This window comes from Leiobunum rupestre, chromosome 3, assembly GCF_980474605.1.
Source record: "Leiobunum rupestre chromosome 3, qqLeiRupe1.1.hap1, whole genome shotgun sequence".
Classification (NCBI taxonomy): Eukaryota; Metazoa; Arthropoda; class Arachnida; order Opiliones; family Sclerosomatidae; genus Leiobunum; species Leiobunum rupestre.
Genome location: NC_143386.1, coordinates 4,564,090 through 4,583,406, shown reverse-complemented (window position 1 = coordinate 4,583,406; position 19,317 = coordinate 4,564,090).

The following is a 19,317-nucleotide window of genomic DNA, read 5'->3' as shown; positions in this document are numbered from 1 at the left end:
ATCGAATTAGAAAAGTGTTCTTCGACATGTTTTATGCTAAATGGGGTTTGATATGATTCAATTTCTAAAAAAGAAAGCCAAGTAATCAAATTTATTTTCTTTACAGTTCGTCGATTCAACTTAAGACTATGTCAATGGGAAAAATACGGAAAATTTTCCGAAAAAAAGGCCTCGGTCATTTTCCGGAAAATTTTCCGACTTACAACACTACAAAAGATTTAGACTAGATTGAAAGACATTAGTGACTTGGTCGGATTTGAACATAATATAGCCTTATTATTGTGATATATTGCTATCATTTCATCTAAAAATTCTTTACGGACACCTTTCAAAAGCTTAGTCCAGTTTCCTTTGGTAATTATTTCTGCTATAGGGACTTGGTAGCTTGACGTCACGCCGTGCCTTTAGCTATGGCAGCTATGCTGGTATTTTTTAAAATTTGAAAAAGCATCGGTAACGTATTATATACGTCATGCTGCCTAGTCCCTATTGTGGCTTAAGAATTGTAGGGCCTTGGCTTAAGAGCTTCCCTAAAAACAAATTAACCTATTAAAAAACTTTTTTGTTTAACTATTTCATAGAGAAAATATCTATATTTTCCTACATTGTTAAAAATTACCGTAGCTTCTTGTTAAATAACCGTAAATTTTTCACAGGTAAATTCCAATACAGTTATAGTAACTAGATATTTATTGTACACAACAGCTTTAGTTATGTCAGTCAATAATCTTCATATTTACAGTGAATTTTCCGTAATGAACTAAATTCTACTTAATTATCGTTCTTTCGCCGCACAATTATTACCTGGAACAACCTAAATGAAGAGATTGTGTCTGTGGGCTCAGTTGCTATGTTTAAACAAAAACTTTTATTTACAATACTAATCATAACTATACTGAATAGACTAATTTGATTATTTTGGGCTCTATGGCTGAATAGCCCTAGCCCAAAAATTGATCAAAAAAAACTAGTTGGCAAGCCAAAATATACCTCTCCTCGAAAGAGTTTAACCTTGAGCGTATTTAATACTGAACACGGCACTCAACTATACACCGCCATATTCGGAACGTCCTCTAAAAAACGTGATCCCGGTCCTATCCCGATCGGTAGAATATTTAAATTACAATTAAAATAAATATTTTAAATATTATTGTCTTAAACAAATTTCAATATCAATAGAGCAACTTTAGACCTAAAACATTATTAAATTAATTCGGCAACAGAAATAAATTATAGAAAATACAATATTAACAATTATTAGAACGCTCATGAAACGTAAAATATATACGTACGATAATCTATTTTAAAGACCAAAACCAACCTGTTGTATTAAAGCTCTTAAACAATAAGTGAAAGCATTAATTTGAAACTGCGTGGGCTCACCACGACCACCCAACGAAGTCGGTAAAATTCATGCAAATAAAAAACCGTAGACATTAATTATCCCTCACATCATCAACACTTTCGAGAAACGAAAAAAATATATAGAATAGAAATAACACTACCATAACTAAAGATACATTTTTAATTACGGGTAAAGTTTGCCTACCTAAGGGCCGTTATATACATGTATAGGCTGAAAAGCAAAACTCCCGTCTCAATACGCACCAGATTAAGTACAATGCCACTATGTACTATGAAATTTATTGCGATGCCACAAGATACGATTCCACTAAGGACGATGTCTCTTGGTCCGATGCCACTTAAAAGGATGCCATTAGGTACGATGCCAGTTAGGGCGTTTTCAATTGCTACTATTTTCTCTTATACCTGTCCCTTCTTAGCCGCAGTAAAAAACCCAGGGTTACCTACATATCCCCTTTTTTCTTAGCGAAGCTGAGCTTTAACCTATGATATCTGTCCCTTCTTCTAAACTCAGAAATAAAATGAAAAAGTTTCAGAACCATTGTACTAGATTTTGATGTAAACAATAATGAACAGGGTTTTCATTTGTAAAAAAAATATCTCCAAATAAAAGGCCATATTTTGTTATGAGTTATTTATTTTGTGTCCAAGTAACATCAAATAGCTCATGTATGTTATACAGTATAAACTGTAATAAATTGAATTTCAAAAACGTACATTAAGATAAAAATGTCATTGTTCATAAAATTATAACATAAACAAATGACAAAGTAAAAATCCTCAAACTATGAAATATAAAACATTTAAATTGATCTCTTTCAGATATCACTTTTTTCATGTTTATACTTATAAATCAAAAGAGTTCCTAATTCAATATTGAAATATATATTTTTTTTGATAAATTTTGTCATTCCAAATATATCAGACCATAAATACATTTAGGGTGCAATTCTGAATTTATTTAACAACTTGCCTATAGTAACGTATTTCTCCATTTTATTAAATTCTATTCAATATATAAATTAAAATGATTTTAAACTTAAATATAACATTATACCATATTTAATAAATATTTTGGTGCCACCTCGTTATTCAACAAACCCACGGACTTTCAGGCAGAATTTAAAAAAGAATTGCATTTATACACTAAGGCCAGGCACTTGGCTTTAAGATTCGCTAGTGGACTTAAGCCAACGGAGGTACATAAAGCATAAGCTTAGCTAAATATTATTTTTATTACTTTACTTAAAGTATTGTCTTGAACTGGATTTTTTCGTTAGAACAATTTTTAGAAATGGGACGAGTGGCACCTTGGGATTATTAATATAACTTGTAAATAACTAATTTTACCCCTTACAAACTAAAGAAAAAGCTGTAACATTTTAAACTAACACTAAAATACTAATGCGCGATTTCCACAATTACAATATATTTAACAAAAAACCAGCCTCTGTAAAATAAAAGACAACGTTTTCCATGTTGCGGTGTAATTGATTTATCTCATTAGTTTGCTTCCCAGATTCTGGGAATTAAACATTCAGACAGTCAAAAGACAAAACAAACAGTTGTAATAAGGAATTATCACAAATTTTTCTAGATAGGTTTTTCTCACAGGAAATAGTGTACCAATTTTGTAAGCTCATATGAATTCTTATTTCTGCAATCGGTCAATTCTATACACCTTTTTTCTTATGCATATCCAAATGGGGTATAGTAGACGAATATTTGGCAGTATTTGCACAGTGAATTATTAACGACTGACTAAGTTCAAATAAATCGTTCTCTGCAGTCAATTGATATCATCGCAGAATCGAAGGAATTAGTTGAATATGCGGCGCTAGTCCAATGATATCTGCTTTTCATTGTATATCGCAGTAAGAAATCTCTTTCTGTCTTGATTTTGACAAAAGTATATTGTAGACGAATATTTGGCAGTGTTTGGAGAGTGTATTATCGAGAACTGACTGACTTGAAATAAACTGGTCTCCAGCCACTTGATATCGAAGAAGAACACCACTTCCCCGACCAAGATAATGTTTTTACAAGGGCTCTTATATTATCTGGTCCCCACAGTCGCATCGGTTAGACAAATATATGGCACTAGTCCAATGACAGCTGCTTTTCATTGTAAATCCAGTATTGTTGCAGTAAAAAACCTTTATATTTCTTGATTATTAGCATAAAGTAGACTAATATTTGGCAGAATTTGTGAAGTTAAATATCGTTGTCTAGTCAAAGCAAGCCAAATTATTGATCAGCATCTCGCAGTCCTACAGACTAGTTATAAATTTTTAACATAATTTAAAATAATTTGGAAATTTTTAAAACAAATACCTTATTAAAAACCTAACTGCATTAAAAGAAACTACAATATAGGGGTAAAATATTTTAAGTAACAAATTATACGTGAAACATAAGCCTAATACTTAAGTACTTAATTTAGGTCATTAAATTACCAATTTTTGATAAATTCTTCCAATATGATCAATTTCATTTTCTAAAAAGAATAAATGATTGCGTGTTTGGTCTCATGCATCCCTCATATTCCAGTTCATAACTTTAAAAATAGCTATATCTATCAGACTACAAACTAATGAGAGCTTTTTATTACTTACACAATTGTGTACACTATTTTCGAAAATTAATACCACCAATGAATTTCACATAAAATTATGTGAATTCTGCTTTACCATCAGCAACTTCTGAATGTCATGGAAATCCCACTTTTTGATCCAAGTTTTTAGGCCTTACGGAAGTTCCTCGACCGAGTGTAATTTGTAATACATGCAGCCATATATGAAATTATACTTTCTCGAAAAAAAAAATAGACATCAATCAAATTGTTAAAAAAACACTTTTTCTTTGAATTATTTCGCTGTCATTGCAAAGTGTCCACCCTGTTCCAGATCCAGGATTCTTTAGAGCACCTATGTTATGCCTCGCTGCGCAGTCTTTTCCAATATGAACTATCGCAAAAACCATTTTATTACCAAAGGTGAATTATCTTTAGGAATATTACCACTTACAGATTTTTTTGGTAATCTAGCCTTGGAGGGACCACCTTCATTATCGGAACTAGCTTTTACACCCATATCTATTTCTTCCCCTGTTTGCTCATATCGCATTAGTGACACTGCAGAAGTTGTTTTGGTTGTTTTTTTGGAAAAAGGCAATTTGAGGCAAATCTGGCCTAAATTCTTTTCTTAGTCGATTATACTCTGATACTGTATCGCTTTACAATTTGCATATATTTTCGACGCATAAAAATCAAGCAAATGAAGTCCATCCCAAGATGTAACTCTCGAAAGAGCAACGTTTGCCATCCCACTTTGAAAGGCGCTTGGTCCTATATTTATCAAAGCACATTCCACACTCATACCTTGTAACTTATGTACAGTAACCCTATAAGCCAAAACCACTGGAAATTGACTTCTTGAAACAAAAATATTGGTCACAATTTCAAACTTGATCGTAACTCTTCTTCGGTGGTATTATTATCAAATTAAACCAATAACTGTGAAACAATTCCATTTACGTTCATTTTTAACCCTTTCACAGTACCCATGGCTCCATTTACAAGTCCTTTATCCATATCAAGATTTATTCTCAGCAATACTCTAGATTCTAATCCTGCTGTCACTGATATATTGCTTTCGAGTTTTCCGAGTTGCTCTTGAACTGTTTTTTTTTTGCATTTCCTGCTGCCCATGGGCCTTATCCTCACTTAATATTTCCAAAAAAGGATTACCACATTTTTGAAGCATAGCACTGTTTATGTCATTGCATTGTTTATTGGTTGAATACAAAGCAATCGTAATAGTTGGCAACCTCCTCAACATTATCTGCATTGGGAATTAGGCGTGTCTTCAAAAGATCAACATCGTCAGCAGTGACCTTTCCTACCCTCAGTCTACTCAACATTTCTCCGTAGTTAACTCATCAATTTTGTAACACTGACCAAATAAATTAAATCCACCAACTGGGCCAATAAGTTAACGAGCAAAGAAAATACAGGATCCCCTTTAACGGGTTGTAATTGCAATAAATCCCCTAATTCCCAAATTGAAACTCCACCAAACGGTTCTTCTTTACCAGTCATCTCACTTAATCGCAAATGGATATAAGCTAGCATAGAAAACACATCGATTATTAGTAGCTTCAAATGACCCAGTGTGTTCTGCATTATCTTCAAGGTGTCTGGGCCTAATTTTTGTATATCGCAGTTTTGCCACGTTGAACAGGCATCATTAACAAACGATACAGAGTACATCCTCCTATGTTATGGGCAGCCAATTCAGTAGGAGCTGCCAAAGCCACGCCAAGTTTATCTTGAAATGCGAGCATAAAAATATTCTAAGGATTTTAATTAGGAAACTTTTCCCAGTTCCTCCATATCCACTAATAAACATATGCAGTGCTTCGTCAGAAGCGTTTGAACTGCAAAAATGACTAGCAATTTTATCAAAGATGCTCCTCTGATATATTTCCAAATATACAAGCACACAAGCTAAGCTGTCAGGAGTTAAAATTAAATTTTCGTTAAAAGCTGCGTTCACTTCATTAAATGCACTTTTGGCAACTCCCAACTCACTTCCGTCAATAGGATTATCAGTGCTAGTTACCACAAAATTATTCTGATTGCCAGCTGGTGTATCTTTAGTTAAAGCTTCTTGCAGATCCTTTTCTGCCTCTAGTAAAGCATTTAACTTTTCGTGATGCTTCATCATATCCTTAAACCTTGGTAAATAACTCTCAAAAGATTCTTTAAAGGTTTTATGATTCCCCAATATAGAACTTTCTTCTCTCCAAGGTAAAAATAACATCAACAACCCATGATAATAATTTTCAGACTCTGATTCGGATTTATTTGGATCATGATTTGGGTGCTGAACCAGGAAAGGTTTAACTCTCATCTTTACAAAACCAGGTTCAGTTTTTTAGTTCAAGTAATTCAGAAGGTCCTTTGATAATAGGCTTTGTTGAAACCCGATAGTAGGATCTCGCCCAATCATACAAACAAGTGTCTTCTCGACTATTAGGGTGATTTGGATATATATCATCAACTAACTGTTTCATGAATATATCTGTGCTCTCAGGATCAGTCTCTTTCAGAGATTTCAAATCTTTGTACTGCTTAAGTAATCGCTTTCTATGTTCTTCAAGGGAAGTATTAACAAAAACAATGGAATACGGTTTCCCATACAGATGCTGCTGCGTTAAGCGATCACCTGCCTTGTAGCTTCCAATTTCACGATGTAAAAGAGCTTTTAAGCCAAACTGACCACAAACGACTGCGTAAATCTTTATTTTCTAAATCATCTCAAAAACTCTCCATATCTGATTTTTTTTGTTATATACGAGGTAATATAGCGTGCAATAGCCATTTTCAAGTCAGATAGAAACTGAATGTCCATGTTTCCTTTAAAAGCAAAAAGCAACAAAGGGTTGTAATCATTGATGTGCGTTTCGGCTTTGGATCTAGGTAGCATATAAAGCTTGCTCCCGGATTTCCTGCGGCATGTTGCTAAATAGTAGTATCAACTGCGTTAAGAATAGCCGTATCAGTAACAACTCTGGGAAACTTGAAACGACAACATGTCATAAATTTATCTCCTTTTTTTTTCCTCAAGCAAGTTGCGTTGCATTTTTGCCACTGGTATTTTGATACTAAATCATATAATGTTGGATTTTTATTCTTATCTGGTAAAGCACATGTGACATACTTTTGAATTAAATCCAATACTACCTTATCTTTTGCAATCCCAATTTTTGGTGCGTCTTATATCCATAAAGTAAAATGGATATGAGGTAACCCACTTCTCTGACATTCTACCCCGGCGAAATAGTGCACCACTTGGCCTAAAACAGGGTTTTCTTTATCCATTATAAGTTTCTTACAAACGGCTTGAAATCGGTTTTGGTAATGTCGTGTTACAGCAACAGAATCGTTATTGCATAATTCACCAATTGGAATTTTCAAAGATTTTTCTTTCAACGGGTAAAAAGATCGCAAATGATCATGAAGTTCTAACCAGTCATACTTTGCTGGGTTCAACGTAGTAAACCACGTCGGAGGCCCATACTGAAAACATATATACTTTTAACTTCGCCAAAACGTTTATACCAAAATTCCTGGGTTACTGGCTACCACGCACACTTTGCATGTAAGCAAACAAACTAGTTTTTTGACATTACCTTCCATTTGATTCACACAAAAATGAACAGGAATAGACTTATTCGCAGTCATACGTAGAGGCCTGCGCCGATCGGATATGGGTCTGCGGCGGCGTTTGACCCAAAATATACCGGCGGCGGCGGCTTACGCCGGCGTTTAGGCCTACGGCGGCGGCGTCTTCAGCGAAGCCAAAATGACCGGCGGCGGCGGCGTAAGCCGGCGTTTGTATAAATTTTAGAGCTATTTCTTGTAGCGACAGTTTAAAAAACACGGCCCACGAGGGCTCGGAGTGTGCAATAACTGGTGGCTTTACCGGTGAGTCGGGGTCCGGCTCTTGTAACCCAGCACGGGCGGTGGCGCACTGGGAGATGTTAGCTCCGTCCAAATGGTCCTATCTCCACCTCCGACTTCGGTCCGATGTGGGCTGGTAACTGGGCTTCGGCCCAAGCTAACGGAGAGGGGCCGGGCAAACTGACCGTCTTGGCTGATTGCGTTGCCTGCTGTGGGGCTGCGGGCCTCCGTGTGAGGGCACGGCGCCCATCTCCCGGCCTTTTGGGGTTCCACGGGGATTTCCAGTGCCAGCTGTGCCGGGTTATGCGGTCTGCCGTGTGCCCGCCGTTCCCCTTTAGGCGCTCTTTCCAATGGGCTAGGCTCTCTACCTTTCTAGGCAGGGTGTCGGCTGGCGTTGACAGAGCATCCGCTCTTATTCCCACTGCTGTGTGCGAAGTGGCGCGTTGGTCGGCCCATTGCTGCACTTTCTGCTGGGTTGAGCGGCTTGCATCGAAGGTGCTACCGTCAGTAGTAGGGTTCTGCTACCCATGTTGGTTTTGTCAAATGTCCGGGAGTGTGGACGCTGGCGTAGGGCATTTGATGACGGACCTCCGGTGGTGTGGTTTAAATCTTACCGGTACACCGGGCTATAAATCTGACGCATGTCCAGTTTAAAAAACACACGACCAGAAGGGCAAATACCAACTCGTACTACTCCTTCCATGGACTAATTTATGTACTTCGCACAGAGACGCCTCTTTCCCGAATATTTGTTTCGGGCGATTGTTAAATATGCGCTCTAGCGGCGGAGTTAGGAACTAACAAACTAATGATAACCGGGGGAAAAGGAAAATTGGTGAGGGGAGGGAAAATACAAATGTAGCTCAGCAGCTGAAAAACACGTGGGACTGGCTTAATTTGTAAAACGTTTGTTTTAATGTGTTAATGTGTGAAGTACATTAATTAGTCCATGGACCTTCCGAGGTAGACCACTTGCCTGACGCCAAACGACCTCCAAAATTATTCGCAGTTATGCCGGGTCGAAATTCGGTTGAAGGCTCGATATTGGCTTTTTATATTTTTGGTCGTGCTCCACGATAACGCTCTGCAGTGGCGTAGACAAGGAGGGTTCAATATCAACCCCCTGGGCCTACCTTGACTATACTAAATTGACACCCCCTTCTCGACACCCATTTTAATATTAACATTCTTGGACCCCCTTTGACGAAATTCTGGCTACGCCACTGACGCTCTCAGCCTTCCAAGCAGAAATAAATCCGAGTTACGAATAATATCATTTTTGCTGCCGAAGGTTATCATCGCACGGTGAACAAACATATTGCTATTTTGATATGTTATTTTCCATTTAAATAAAATTTATGATATTATGATGTGATTTTATAAACGTATTGGACGTCTAAAATGCAGTATATCAAATGCTTCATTTATTGAATTTCAAGTAAAAAATTATTATCAGTCTCGGATTTTCCATAGAGGTAACCTGCCCGATGGCGTGGATCCCATGGACCGTTCACGAAGTGGGCCTCCGTAAACATGGTAGCGTTATAGTTGTTAAAGCTGGGACCCTTAGTCTCCTAGCAACCAAAAAATATTAGACCCAGTCCGCCACTGATTATTATAATGCAATTTTAGAAAACATATCGATAAACCAAGCAACATTTAAATTTAAAGATAATTAAAATGTGGATAAGCCTTGGTTATATTAGTGACTCTCTCTATAGCCAAGATAGTAATGCTGGAATCTATTGACGCGAAGTGAAAATGCTATTACTCTGCGTCGACCGAAATCCGAAAACCAAAATTTGACGTTCGACGTCGTGTTCCAATGTAGTTATTTTCGCGTAAATGAAAACCAAGCTTAATATACCAAAAAAAGTCTATAAAGAAAAAAAATGGCGGCGCGCCGTTCTTAGTATCGGCGGCGGTGGCGGCGGCGGCGTGCGCCGATTTCCGAACAATCGGCGGCGGCGCGATCGGCGCGTTCAAAATTATCGGCGGCGGCGGCGTTTAGCGGCGGCGCAGGCCTCTAGTCATACGTAACATAAGTTTTATGCTTCTTGACAAATATTTGATTTCACTATCATAAAGAAGGTGAAAAAGGTTTTGTTCATTTTTAGAAAACCTTCTATCCTTATTTTATATACTCTGAAGACGAAAATTTGATTCTATCAACTAAGAAAAAGGTCTTTCAGAGTATTTTCCGAAATCACCAGTGGGGTATAGATCAAGGTTATTATCAGAGGGAATATTTAGTAAATCCATAATGTTTAACTTGGGGTATTAACATTTAAATTAACGTAATAAATTAAAAAAATTAGATTCAATTATAACACATTTGTTAATGCAATGAAACCCATCCGAAACAAATTAATCCGAACTAGATTCGAACCGACCTCGGAAGGACGAAATGGCTGTAGAATTATAACGCCTATAACCACTACACTACACTTCACCGACACATTTATTTTAAAGAAGACCAATGCTTAAGAAACTCGAGCTAACGCATCGCATGGACGCCATTATATTTCATTTTTTATGGACCAAAGTCATTTCAAAAGAGGCTAGCGCAACAACGTCAATTTTTTCTGACCTTAGATGCTATCGCCACCTGGTGTAAATTGAAAATCAGCAAAATTCTTGAAAAATTATTTATAACCTTTCTTTTCAAATTTAATAGAAATAATATGGCTAGGAAATTAATTTAAACGCAAATCCTTTTAAAAAGCAGATCACAAACACAGATTAAATCGTTAAAATTGCGAGATGATTCTGTTAACAAAACAGACAATAAATACGGGATAAAACAGTAAAATAGATCTGTGTTTCTGAAAAAGATACAGACCACAAGCTCAGAATAAACTTTAAAATTTACAAATGTTTCGGTCAATATTACAAAAATTGTGTCTGTTAAATTTGCAGAATGAATCCGATAAACCGGCTAGCAGACTGAGTTCTAAAATTAATATACATTTTCTAGGCCTCTACGTTGCCAGACGTTTTCTGTAATTTTCAGAGAATATTTTTCTCTCAGTGTAAACCTAAACATAATGTAACACATTTTATTGAATACTTTTTAAACATAAACTCATTAATCATTTTATCGTTCACATTTTTATCTTTCTTAAACCTAGACACAATGTTATACATTTCTATTCCTTTACACCTGTTTATATCAAATAGATTCAGATTCATACACAAGTGTTACTAGAATTACTCTGTAATTGCTTTGAATTAAAAGTAACAGTTTTACTGTTTCGTTTAATAAAGTCATTAAATTGAAAAAAATCTGGTGGGTTTCCAAAGGAATTCAGTATTTCTATTTATAGAAGAATGTTATATTATGAATAGTTACCCATAAATATATTAAATTTCTTTACCTATGTTTAGTAAAATATATTAGAGCCCAGTGTAATCCAGGCCCATCCCTCGTATCAGTGTTCACGATAAATAGAGAAGGGAATGTTTTAACATATTTTGGTAGTTTATCAGCCGCGAACACATCTAGGAATATACTTTAAGTATTTTAATTTTTTCAAGAATTTTGGTTATTTGTAGCGAATCCATTAATTACTGCAATCGAAAATCACGGTTCGATTCTTATCAATTTCAACCATATTTTAAAATTCAGCATAAATTATAACGGTAACCGGCTCCGGTCACGGTTTTTCAAATTTTAATTCTAATATCAGGTTACTGTTTTTCACAAGATGCATATGATTAAAGTGGTTTTTAAGATCAGAGGCCAAATTGTACGCGAATAAACAATTTCCGTTATAGTAATCTTCCCGACTTATCTGTTTCCCTTCATCCCCGTTCCACTGATTAGTGTGAATGAAAAGATTACAATACGCTTGAAAATATGTATTTTCCTCAAAGTATAGGTTGTGGACGTTCATAACATATAATAGTTCTTCTGGGGTTTTATTAAAACCCGCGGCAATTTAATTATTTCATCATATTTGAGAGGGTCTTTAATAACAAATAGATTAGGTTTTCGAACGTTATGCCATGTCCGAGGGTAGATTATTTCCACTAACCCAACTTCGTACTGTTCCTCACATCTAAACGGTTCAGCTTAATACGTTCGAAATTTACCAACGCTATTATCTTTGTAATATAATGACGAGGAAACTGAAGGAAGCGTATTGGAGTTTCTAAACACCAATGTTAACAGCAAAGCCTACACTACACTAAACTGACGAAACTAGTAACGAGTCATAATACATTAATTAAAAAAAATGTTTATTAAATAAAACATTAAGAGTGAATACTGTAAAAGATGGTATGACAGAATATAATGCTACTATAAACGCTGCTGAGCGGATATATATATATATTAGGTTAAAAAATAATAAACAAGATTAGCAATAATTAAAAAGAATATCTTATTTACATTTAAAATTTTAACCTGTTAAAAAATACGAAACGGGAAAAAACCGATAACGTTTCTTATCTTCAACACTCGCCCTCGATGAAGACTTTTTCATGGTATCGTAGGTTGAGTTTTTGACGAAGACGAATGAAGACTTCTGCGGACAGAGACTTGGTGAATATGTCCGCTAGTTGTTCTTCAGTTGGGACATACATGACGTTGATAATGCCCTCTTCAACCAGTTCACGAACGTAGTATTGACGAATACTAATGTGTTTCGTTCGGCGATGAAACTCTGGATTTTTTATGAGTTTGATGGCTCCTGCGTTGTCGACTCGTAGTGTCGGGACATGATCGTCTACGACACCCAGGAATGATTTAACCCGTTCAATCCAGACGACATCCTTCACTGCTTCGGTGGCAGCTACCAGCTCGGTCTCTGTGGTTGATAGGGCAACGGATTGTTGCTTTCTGCTCGCCCAAATGACTGGAGTTGTACCGATTAGGCATAGTACTCCAGACGTTGAACGTCTCGTGTTTTCGCAGCCAGCATAGTCAGCGTCGCTGTAAGGGTTGGTCGTCATGGTGTCCTATTAAAGGCAGGCGACTCCAAGTGTTGTGGTCCCTCTGAGATATCGAAAGATTCTTTTAACCCAGTTCCAGTCAGCAACTGTGGGATTGGCCATGGCTTGAGATGCTCGATTTACAGCGTATTCTATGCCAGGTCGTGTTCCTGTGGCTGCGTATCTGAGACTTCCAATGGCTGAGGCATACATGGTTGTTGACTCGAAACTCTCTCGACTCTGATCGGTGGTGTCTGAACTGCCGGTGGGAGTTTTTACGGGTTTGCAGTCTTGCATGTTGAACCTCTCTAAGACTTTTTCGACATAGGCGCTCTGGTGTAGAAATATGGATCCATCTTTCAACGTATCGATTTTCAGGCCAAGGTAGGTTGACGCTCTTCCTGTGAGGATTTCGAATTCGTCACTGAAATTTAGGAGGAACTCGTCTACCGCTTTGATTGTACTTCCAGCGATCAGACCATCATCAACGTACAGGATAAGGACCAAGAAAACGTCGTTGGTTGACAGGATGTATAAGCATCGATCTCCATCAGCATTTTTGAAACCATGGTTACGTAGGAACTTGTCGATTCGCTCGTTCCAGCATCGTGGAGATTGCTTGAGACCGTACAGACTTTTCCGTAACTTCCAGACTCGTCCGCTACCGTCGTCGAAACCTTCGGGTTGGCGCAGGTAAATTTCTTCGAATAGTTTTCCATGAAGAATGCGGTCTTTACGTCAAATTGTCTGAGATAAAGATTTTTCTTGGCGACCAGACTGAGAAAAATTCGTAGCGTCTCGAAGCGAGCAACTGGTGCGAAAGTCTCGTCGTAGTCGATACCTTCTCGTTGCGTGTAGCCTTTTGCTACGAGTCGGGCTTTATATTTGACGACAGTACCATCTTCATCATTCTTAGTACGAAAAATCCAACGATTTCCGACGATTTTCCGACCAGGCGGAAGATCAACCATCTCGTAGACATCGTGTTTCTCCATTGCTGAAAGCTCATCTGACATTGCCTTCTGCCATTCTATGGATTCGCTGCATGAACGAGCTTCTCTTGCAGTCTGTGGTAGAGTATCACAGATCAGGAAAGCTTTATTTCCTGAATGACAGGTATGGCATAGCTGAACTCTCTTGAGCGTTGAACGATCTCTGAGTACCGGACCACTCTTCTCCGAGCGGTTGTCTGACAATTCGTCAGAGACTGTTGCCTCATTGTGTCCGGTAGCCACGTCTTCCGACGCTTCGACGGATTTGGTTGTCTCGTCGTTTGAGTAGTCGGCAGCTCTTGTTGGCATGCCTGATGGTTCATTAGCGGCTCTGGTTGGTCATGTTTTGATGAGTTGGTGGCTCTGGTAGGCCAGTTTTCGCAAACGAAATCGTCGGTCAATTGCTCGCCCTGGCTGGAGGACTCCCCAGAGACAGGAATCCAGGAATCAGGAACGCACGTCTCGGGATTGAATTTGACATCTCGAGAACATAAACTCGATATCCGTCTGCATTGTCTTCATAGCCAACCAGGAAACCTTTATACGCCTTCCGAGACAGCTTCTTTCGCTTCTCTTTGGGTATGTGGACACAGCACTCAGTGCCAAAGACACGCAGATGCTGGATCGATGGGTTTGTCTTCCCGGTCCACAATTCAAACGGCGTCTTCCCAGCAATGCATGTAGGTGCTCTTCGGTTCAGGATATAGACGGCCGTGTTCACCGCTTCAGCCCAGAGTTTCGGTGGTTAGTCCAATCTGGAATGCAACATGGCCCTTACAGACTCCATAATCGTACGATTTTCTTGTTCAGCGACCCCGTTCTGTTCGGACGTGTATGGCATGGACTTGCGGTGTTGTAACCCTTCTTGAGACGTCCATTGACGGAACTCTTCGTTGACATATTCAGTTCCATTATCCGTGACCAGCTCTTGTACTGTGTGGTTACGGGTTCGGCAAAAGGCAAGGAATTCTTTGAAACAGTTGACAACTTCGGATTTCTTCGTTAAGAAGAATACGGCTCGAACGCTGGAATACTCGTCTTTGAATAGGAGGTAGTATTTCTTCCCCTTCATGGACGGTGTCGGTGATGGTCCCCAGAGATCTGAATGAATCCTTTCACCTGGTTTCGTAGCCTTCTCCAAACGAGTGCCGAAACTGTGCCTAGTCATCTTGCCATAGATGCACCCTTCACAGAGCTTGTCAGACGTCTGGTTTAGAACTTCGTATCCGAGTCTCCGTAACGTCGCTGCTACATGCCGTTTGTCCTGATGACCCATGCGTTCATGCCAGACTTGGAGATCTGCTTTCCGGTCATGTCTCGGATCTGCTGCGATGTGAGCGGAGCATGATGGCTGCATGACTTTGATATCCAGACGATACAGACTCTCGACCTTGCCAGGTACACAAAGGTTCCTTTTGCCTCCGACAACTTCATAGGGACCGCAAGAATTTGCTGTGACCTTGAACTCCAGATTCTTGTTTCTCTTCATTGCGCTTTTTAGCGAGAAAACATTGCAGGCAAAGTCATGGATGTGCCAGACATTGTGGACTACCTCTTGATAGAGTTTCTTTCCGATCCGGAACTGAATCCTTATGTCTCCTTCACCATCCGCTGTCATCTGCGTCTTGTTTCCAATCTGAAGAGTCGCTGGAGTAGCGAACTTGCGGAAGTATAGGAACTTTGTGGCGTCGTTCGTGATATGCTGTGTAGCACCCGAGTCAAAGTACCATGCTGCTTCAGACGATGAGCAAGCAACGAGACCGTTTGCTGCAATCAGACCCCCAATGCTGGTGCGATTACTTTCGTCAACGCTCGTCCTTCTAGGAGTTTTCCTTTGTCCTCGGCAGTCTTCTGCTATGTGACCAAACTTTCGGCAATTGGTGCATTTTGGCTTACGTCTCATGCCTTTCGTCTCGTTTGATGAGTGACCGTGATGACTTCCGTCATTGCGTTTCGCCATCAGACCAGAGGAATCTCTGAAAGCGTCACCTTCTCGAGTTGCACGGCCAATCAATAAACGTTCCAACTCTGCAACCGTATGTTTTTCGGTTGGAAGCGTGTCCCAGAGCATACCGAATTCTCGATACTCATCCTGGGGTAGAGACTCGAAGATGCAGGCAATCAGTATGCAGTCGTCGAATGTTACGTTCTTCTCTGTCTGTGCCGTTGACAAGATATCTGTCCAGAGAGAACACATCTGGGCAATGTGGGTGCCCATGTCGACGTCTGGGGACTTCGTAGTTCGCATAAGTTGCGCCAGAAGCTTACGCAGACGGTTGGACGACTTCTGCTCGAAAATTTCAAGTAGCTTGTCCCACATCTCCTTTGGTGTCTCGCAATTGGTAATCATGTTTTGGACCTTCTTGGACAAGGCTGACCAGATGATACCCCGGACTGTACTGAATGCCACTCGGTATTTTTTCTTGTTTAAGGTGTATTCCGACTTCTCTTCTGCTGTTGCTGATAATAACGGCCCCGCGGGTTCAACCCATTCACCAGTCAATATATCGTAAACGTCTCGTACGGCGAGGATGTCGACTATTTGTCGTTTCCAACTCCTCCAGTTCTCCGGACCAGACAGCTTCTCAACGTCTTGGCGAAGTAGGCTATCCATAGTGGCTTTCGGGAACTGTTGACCAGGATACGGATTACTGTGATGGTAACTGGGACAAGGATACCAGATTCAGCAAGCAGACTTGTTCATCAGTGTTGCTGTGGAAGCGTGCTGGGCCCATAACCTATTGGAGTTTCTAAACACCAATGTTAACAGCAAAGCCTACACTTCACTAAATTGACGAAACTAGTAACGAGTCATAATACATTAATTAAGATAACAAACGTTTATTAAATAAAACATATTAAGGGAATACTGTACAAGATGGTATGACAGAATATAATGCTACTATAAACGCTGTTGAGGGGATATATATATATTAGGTTAAAAAATAATAAACAAGATTAGCAATAATTAAAAAGAATATCTTATTTACATTTAACATTTTAACCTGTTAAAAAATACAAAACGGGAAAAAACCGATAACGTTTCTTATCTTCAACAAAGCGTTACGTAAAAACTCATTTTAAAGCCACCTCTTGTTAGCAAGAATTAAATGTGGGGTCGTAATCTTGCCACTTTGCATACAGTTCCCCGCTGCCGTCCGATTTTTTCCTCTTTTTTATTACATTTTCGATTATGAAGTAAAAGTCTTTTAAATCTCGACCAACTATCTGAACCTCCTCGCCACAAAATACACCTAAAATGGGGTTATAATTTAAACCCACCAGCTTATATACAGGTGGGTCACTGTTGGATATAAGCGACGGCGCCTCTACTACGTGACTTTCGTCCGTCTGATAAAAACCATATAAATGTGAACAACCGTTTATGCAAAATACAAATTGTTCTTTTTTAACTTCTTATATATACTGTATACATTAGTCGTTATATGCATTCACTCTTCTCTTGTTTCAAATAAACATGTTACGTTGAAATGACTCTCTTCATTCATAGGATTAGTTTGGTCGTCTATTTTCTATCAGGTTATGGGCCCAGTTAGTACGCCGTTACCGCTATGCCAGTCCACCTCTGTAGTTGTCGCAAGTACTTAGCTGTTTCCTAATTGTTCCGGTTACGCCTCAGGCTCCTTCATCGCAGACGTCATGGATTCGAATGCAGACTCCAGGTGTACCATAGCGAAGCTGAACGACTTGACTTACCCGCTTTGGAAATTCAAGATGATGTTTCTGACCAGGGATAACTTGTGGCAAGTCGTTGATGAAGTAAAACCAGCCTCGGACGTGCCACCTGATTGGGATAAACGCGATCGACAAGCACAAGCGGCTAATCACTATCTGTTGAAGACGATCAACTAATTCATATAATGAACGACGACAGCGCCCGACAGATGTGGCTAACAATTAAGCAACTCCACGAGCAGTCCACCATCTCGAGCAAGCTCTTTCTGCTTCGGAAGATACACAAAATGCGCCTTAAACAAGGTCAAACTATGCAACGTTTACGAGGAATTGGAGAGAATATGAAAGATTCGTACGAAGCCTGCATGCTGTTATGTAGTCTCCCGGAGTCATACGACACTCTAGTAACGGCGCTTGAAGTACATCCAGAAGCTGACTTAACTTTGCAATACGTCCGAGCTAAGCTGATTGAAGAGTGCAACAGAAGAAAGGAGGGCTCTGAACAATCTTTGTTGGATAAGTCAGAAACGGCTCTAAATACTTCACATAACAGAAGAAACGTCAAGAGTCGGTTATTGAGTGCTACTTCTGTGGAAAGCTTGGCCATTATCAGAAAGATTGTCGTACCCTCAAGGCCAAGCAGAATCGGGGGACTTCTAGGAATCAGCGTCGCAGAAGAAATGTCACGAGCGCCACTCAATCATCGAACAGTCCGACCGTTATGCAGTCCGCAACGTGTCAAGAGTGCTTCTCAGTCCTCTTCTGGCCAGAAAAATGGTTATTCCGCTTTCAAGACATCAAAAAGGAGTTCGTCCACGGCTTGGTATGTCGATTCAGGAGCTACTAGCCATATGAGCAGCAATCGTTCCTTTTTCGACACCCTATCACCGAAGTCCGAGAAGATTTATTTAGCGGACGACTCCGTTATAGAAGCAGAAGGCGTCGGGCAAGGTATCATACAGTGCATCGGTCCGGAAGGCCAGTTCAGAGAAATTACAGTCAAGGGAGTGTTATATGTTCCCAATTTGGGAGGTAATCTTATCTCCGTCCACAGACTTACCCAAACCGCACATAAGATTGTTTTCAAGGGCAATATTTGTGACATATTCGAAGGACAGCGAATAGCAGCTACCGCAGAATCAGATGGCTGGCTCTACAGACTAAAATGCAAGGAGAGCAGCAACGTCGTAACAACGGGAGCTGAACACAGGGGCTGCGTCCACTTATGGCACCGAAGATTTGGTCATAGAGATCCGAACGCCATAAAGAAACTTTGCGATCATGAACTAGCCACTGGGATTCAATTATGGCAATGCAAGTCCAAAGAGATCTGCGAATGTTGCATAAAAGGGAAAATGGCATCACAATCTTTCCCCAAAGCGTCCGAGTCGACTAGTCATCAACCATTGGATTTAATCCATACTGATCTTTGTGGTCCTATGAAAACAGCTTCTTTCAGCGGTAGCCGATACTTCCGTACCTGTATTGATGATCATTCTTAAAGACGAAAAACGAAGTCCTGGGAAAGATAAAAGAATACATCGCCTTCGTCTACAAGTTCCAAAGGAAACCAGTGAAGATCCGTTAAGATAATGGTGGCGAGTACATCGGGAATGAAGTCCAACTCTACTTAAGAACAGAAGGCATCGAGCACCAGTTGACCGTCCCGTATACCCCGCAGCAAAATGGAGTAGCCGAGAGAAAGAACCGATCCCTAGTCGAAATGGCCAAGTGCATGCTTCTGGTTGATGACTTAAAAGACGTGTATTGGGGAGAAGCCATCAACACGGCTGGCTACTTGCAGAATCACTTACCAAGCAGTTCATTGGAGAAGACGCCTTTTGAGCTATGGCATGGGTCAAA